We start from the raw sequence: 5425 nt of genomic DNA on the forward strand, positions 1-5425 counted from the left end.
AAAAAAAATAAAATAATCATGAAATCAACAGTGGAAAAAAGAGATATGTAATTGCCTTCTAGAGAGAACAAATTTCTGCCCTTTCCATGTGGGAAGAGAGCTAACATAAACACACTTCATCATGTGGGTGGGCTGGGTTTCTAGCATTTTTGGGCCAAGTAGTCTTCCCCACTAGGTCTGACTTGGTAAGGGGTGGTCCGTCCTGTGAAGGCCACATTCAGCTGTGTCCTTGGCACCACAGCCACTTTGTCCATGGAATGTCTGGGGGGAAGGCAGGGACAGAATGACAACCATAACTCAGGTTCACTTCACCCATCTAATCACAGGATCAGCCTCTAAGAGAGTCAGCCTTATGATGGGGAGTCGATGTACTGGACACAAATATTCTTGTGTTCTGGGGTCCTCCTGTGAATTCTATTCACAAGACTTCTTCCCAAACCTCTGATTTTTGTTCCAGCCAAGTTTGTCCACCCAGCCAAAGCACTGGCCTTGCGCATGAATCACTGGAGATCCCCTGGGTCTTCTCCCAGTGGAGGCAATGATGCATTCTACTTGAAATTTTACCCATTGCAGGATTTTCTTTCTCCATTAACATTCAGGATCATCTCTCAGAAAGGCTTTATTATTCTTTATCAAGAGAGAATTATTATCTACAATTTAAGAAAAGGACCACTGATTCTCTAGAGTTGAAAGTAAATACCTTAATTACAAAATCCCATGTTAAAAACTTCTGTTTTCTAAGTGTTAAAACATTTTTTAATTGTGGAAAAAACCTATATGATTAAATGTACTGTCTTAATCATTTTTAAATCTACAGTTCAGTAGTGTTAAGTATATTCACACTGTTGTACAACAGAGCTCTAGAACTTTTTCTCAGAAAGGCTTTATTACTGCAATAATAACAGTAATACTTAGGGCATGTAAATACTATTCAAAGAGCTTTACATATATTGTTATCTAATTGTCAAAGCAACTTTTGAGGGTAGGTATTTTTATTGTCTCTCTTTTAGAGATGAGGAAACAGAAGTACAGAGGGATTAAGACGTTTGCCTAAATTGATATAGCTAGGAACTGGTAGAACCAGAAGTCAAATACAGGCAATCTGGTGCTAGAATTCTTGCCACTAATCTTTTTTCTTAAACCATGGGTTTGTTTAAGCATTTTTAAAAATTGGAGTATAGTTAATTTACAATGTTGTATTCATTTCAGGTATACAGTAAAGTGATTCTGTTATATGTATATACACACACACACATATATATATACATACATATATAGCTGATTCTTTTTTCAGATTCTTTTTTCCATTATAGATTATTACAAGGTATTGAATATAGTTCCCTGTGCTATATAGTGGGACCTTGTTGTTTGTCTATTTAGAATTCTTGCTGTCAGTCTCTTAATAATAAGCTGGTGATGGTATATGGTGGAGAGCCAGCCGGCTGTAATCCAAGCTGGAATGTTGTTTATTTTTTTCTCCCATTATCTTTCATGCCTAACTTGTCCTGAAGCCACTGGAGGGGAATGCAGGAAGAGAGGCTATTTGATGAGACAGGGCATCTTGTAGCTTCTTTCTGCCTTCAGGGTAATTTTAGGCTCCACCCAGCTCTATTTGAGGATGAGGAGCACCGGGGCCTGTGAGACCCTGGGCCAACTAGATGGATTAGGTAATCCTCAATTCATGACGGGGCTAGGGTCACAAAACCCCATGCTTGGGTTTTGTTGGGATCCAAAAGCTACTTACCAAGAGAAGTACAGTTACTTGCTGAAGTGGACTGGGCCTCAGCACCCTTTTGGGCCACCCTGGGGACTCTCCCTCTGAGACTCACTTGTCACAGCTTCAGGGATCACCCCCGTTTATCAAGCACCACTGGATCCCCTGAATCATGAGGCCCCAGCAGCCGACATGCTTGAACTGCAGCCAGGAGCAGCCACAGAGTATTTCCTGGCCTGAGACTCCATTCTCCGAGCGCTACTTCTGCCTCTCAGATATCAAGCACGGCCCCGGCACCACAGCGTCATGGCACCCTGGGGGCTTCTATGGTCTTGCTGTCCACCCAGAAAAGTTGCCTGGCCCCACAGCCACCAAAGCCCACTCCCCACTGGAACTATTTCTTTGTGTCACAGTCTGGCTATCCAGGGCCAAGTCACATGCTTGCTCCTGGGTACAAGGGGACCTGAGACAGCGAGGGTCTGGTCTTTTGGTCCCTGTAGTGGTTGGTGGGTTCTGCCTCCCACCAAACTTAAAAAAAGAGGGGGACTTCCCTGGCAGTCCAGTGGTTAAGACACTGTGCTTCCAATGCAGGGGTCTAGGTTAAGTTTAAAAGGGATGTATATGTTGGCCACACCCAAACAATAAAATAAAAAAGCAACCTATTCCAAAGAGTTGTGAAGATTACATGATTTACCACTTATAGTGTAGGGTTTAGAGGCACAGAGTCTAAAGTCAACTCCCTGGGATCAAATCCTGGCCTCTGCCGCTCCCTGCCTATATGACTTTGGCAAGTTATTTCCCTTTTGTATGTGTAACCCCCATATTTGTCAAATGGCCACAAAAGCACTCACTTCACAGTGCTAGCGTGAGAATTAAACAAACAGAGGATGTAAAGAACTTAGAGAAGTACCTGGCACAGGGATGCTTGTATATGGGGCTTGGGTTCATGCCTCTTTAAGTCCTTAAAACAGCACTAAGGACTTAGTAAGCATTTAATAAGTGATAGCTGTTGTTGTTATCATTACTACCTATGTCTTGCCTACTTGTCCAGGTGTGTCTCTGAACCTCATCCTAGAAGTGGAATTCCTATGTAAAATGGTATGCATGGTTTCAATTTTGATAGGTATTAGCAGACTGTATTTTGTTAATAAGGCACCGACTGGTACTCACACCAGTCCTAAATGAGTGTGCCCTTTTCCTCATGTCTCACCAATACTGGATTTTAACCTTTTAAAATATTGTTCTTCTAATAGGAAACAGTGTTATTGTAGTCTTTCATTATTTCAATTTTCAAATTGTGCATTTAGTTGAAGCCTACTATTAAAATTTTAAAAACACATAATTGGGGAATTCCCTGGTGGCCCAACAGTTAGGACTCTGAGCTTTCACTGCCAAGGTTGCAGGTTCGGTCCTGGTTGGGAAACTAAGATCACCACATGGCCACAAAAATTGTTTTAATTTAAAAATCAAGATAAAAATACATAATTGATATATAACATACAAAATTTAAGTTTCTCCCTATATTTCAAGTCTTCAGAGAAAACCATTGTTAGTTACATTTGGTATGCCTGGTATAATAAAGGAAGATTTATCTCTGCAAAGGGCTTCCCTGATAGCTCAGTTGGTAAAGAGGCCACCTGCAATGAGGGGACCCCAGTTTGTTTTCCTGGGTTGGGAAGATCCCCTGGAGAAGGGAATGGCTACCCACTCCAGTACTCTGCCCTGGAGAATTCCAGGGTCACAAAGAGTGGGCGTAACTGGGTGACTTTCACTTTCACTTTATGTCTGCAAACCCTTTTGTATGTATATAAATATACATAGATATAAGTTAAACATATATAATTTAAACTAATTAGTATAAATTAAGGAGAAGGCAATGGCAATCCACTCCAGTACTCTTGCCTGGAAAATCCCATGGACGGAGGAGCCTGGTGGGCTGCAGTCCATGGGGTCGCAGAGAGTTGGACACAACTGAGCGACTTCACTTTCACTTTTCACTTTCATGCACTGGAGAAGGAAGTGGCAACCCACTCCAGTGTTCTTGCCTGGAGAATCCCAGGGACAGAGGAGCCGGGTGGGCTGCCATCTATGGGGTCGCACAGAGTCGGACATAACTGAAGCAACTTGGCAGCAGCAGCAGCAGTATAAATTAAATTAATTTAAGCAATTAATTAATTAAAACTACACAGTTTAACAAGCTTCCCAGATGGTGCTAGTGGTAAAGAACCCTCCTGCCAGTGCAGGTAGATGTAAGAGATGTGGGTTCGATCCCTGGGTTGGGAAGATCCCCTGGAGCAGGGCATGGCAACCCATTCCAGTATTCTTCCCTGGAGAATCCCATGGACCAAGGATCCTGGAGGGCTACAGTCCATAGGGTTGCAAAGAATCAGACATGACTGAAGTGACTTAGCGTGCACATGGTTTAACACATTAATTTTATATACAGTTTTAATTAAATGGAATTATACTCTTTTTTTTTTTTTGCCTTTTACCCCTCGACTCCTTGGATGTCCTGTAGTCCATGGGGTCACAAAGAGTTGGACACGACTGAGCGACTGAACAATACAATACAAAAGTGTACCTTATGATTACTTGGTGTTCCATATTATTGATGTTACATAATGTATTTAACCATTTCCTGTATTGATTGTTCTCAACTTTTTGCTATTACAAACAATGTTGCAATGAACAGCCTATTCACATATTAGTGTGCTTGTCTGTATCGTATACATGTCTTTCCATAGAGTAGATTTCTGATTAAAATGTTGCTGTGCTGTGCTGTGCTAAGTCGTTTTAGTCATGTCTGACTCTTTGCCAACTCTATGGACCATCTGGCCCACCAGACTCCTCTGTCCCTGGGATTCTCCAGGCAAGAATACTGGAGTGGGTTGCTATTCCCTTCTCCAGGAAATCTTCCCAACCCAGGGATTGAACCCGCATCTCTTATGTCTCCTGAATTGGCAGGTGAGTTCTTTACCACTAAAGCCACCTGGGAAGCCCCATAAAATGTTGCTGCTGCTGCTAAGTTGCTTCAATCGTGTCCGACCCTGTGCGTGTTGCTAAATTGCATTCTTAAAATATTCCACTATTTATATTCTTGGAATGTGAAGTCAGTGGGCCTTAGAAAGCATCACTATGAACAAAGCTAGTGGAAGTGATGGGATTCCAGTTGAGCTATTTCAAATCCTAAAAGATGATGCTGTGAAAGTACTGCACTCAATATGCCAGCAAATTTGGAAAACTCAGCAGTGGCCACAGGACTGGAAAAGATCCGTTTTCATTCCAATCCCAAAGAAAGGCAATGCCAAAGAATGCTCAAACTACCACACAATTGCACTCATCTCACATGGTAGTAAAGCGATGCTCAAAATTCTCCAAGCCAGGCTTCAGCAATACGTGAACCATGAACTTCCAGATGTTAAAGTTGGTTTTTGAAAAGGCAGAGGAACCAGAGATCAAATTGCCAACATCTGCTGGATCATCGAAAAAGCAAGAGAGTTCCAGAAAAACATCTATTTCTTCTTTATTGACTATGCCAAAGCCTTTGACTGTGTGGATCACAATAAACTGTGGAAAATTCTGAAAGAGATGGGAATACCAGACCACCTGACCTGCCTCTTGAGAAACCTGTATGCAGATCAGGAAGCAACAGTTAGAATGGGACATGGAACAACAGACAGGTTCCAAATAGGAAAAAGAGTACGTCAAGGC

The sequence above is a fragment of the Bison bison genome, unplaced genomic scaffold, assembly GCF_000754665.1.
Source record: "Bison bison bison isolate TAMUID 2011002044 unplaced genomic scaffold, Bison_UMD1.0 scf7180017864381, whole genome shotgun sequence".
Classification (NCBI taxonomy): Eukaryota; Metazoa; Chordata; class Mammalia; order Artiodactyla; family Bovidae; genus Bison; species Bison bison.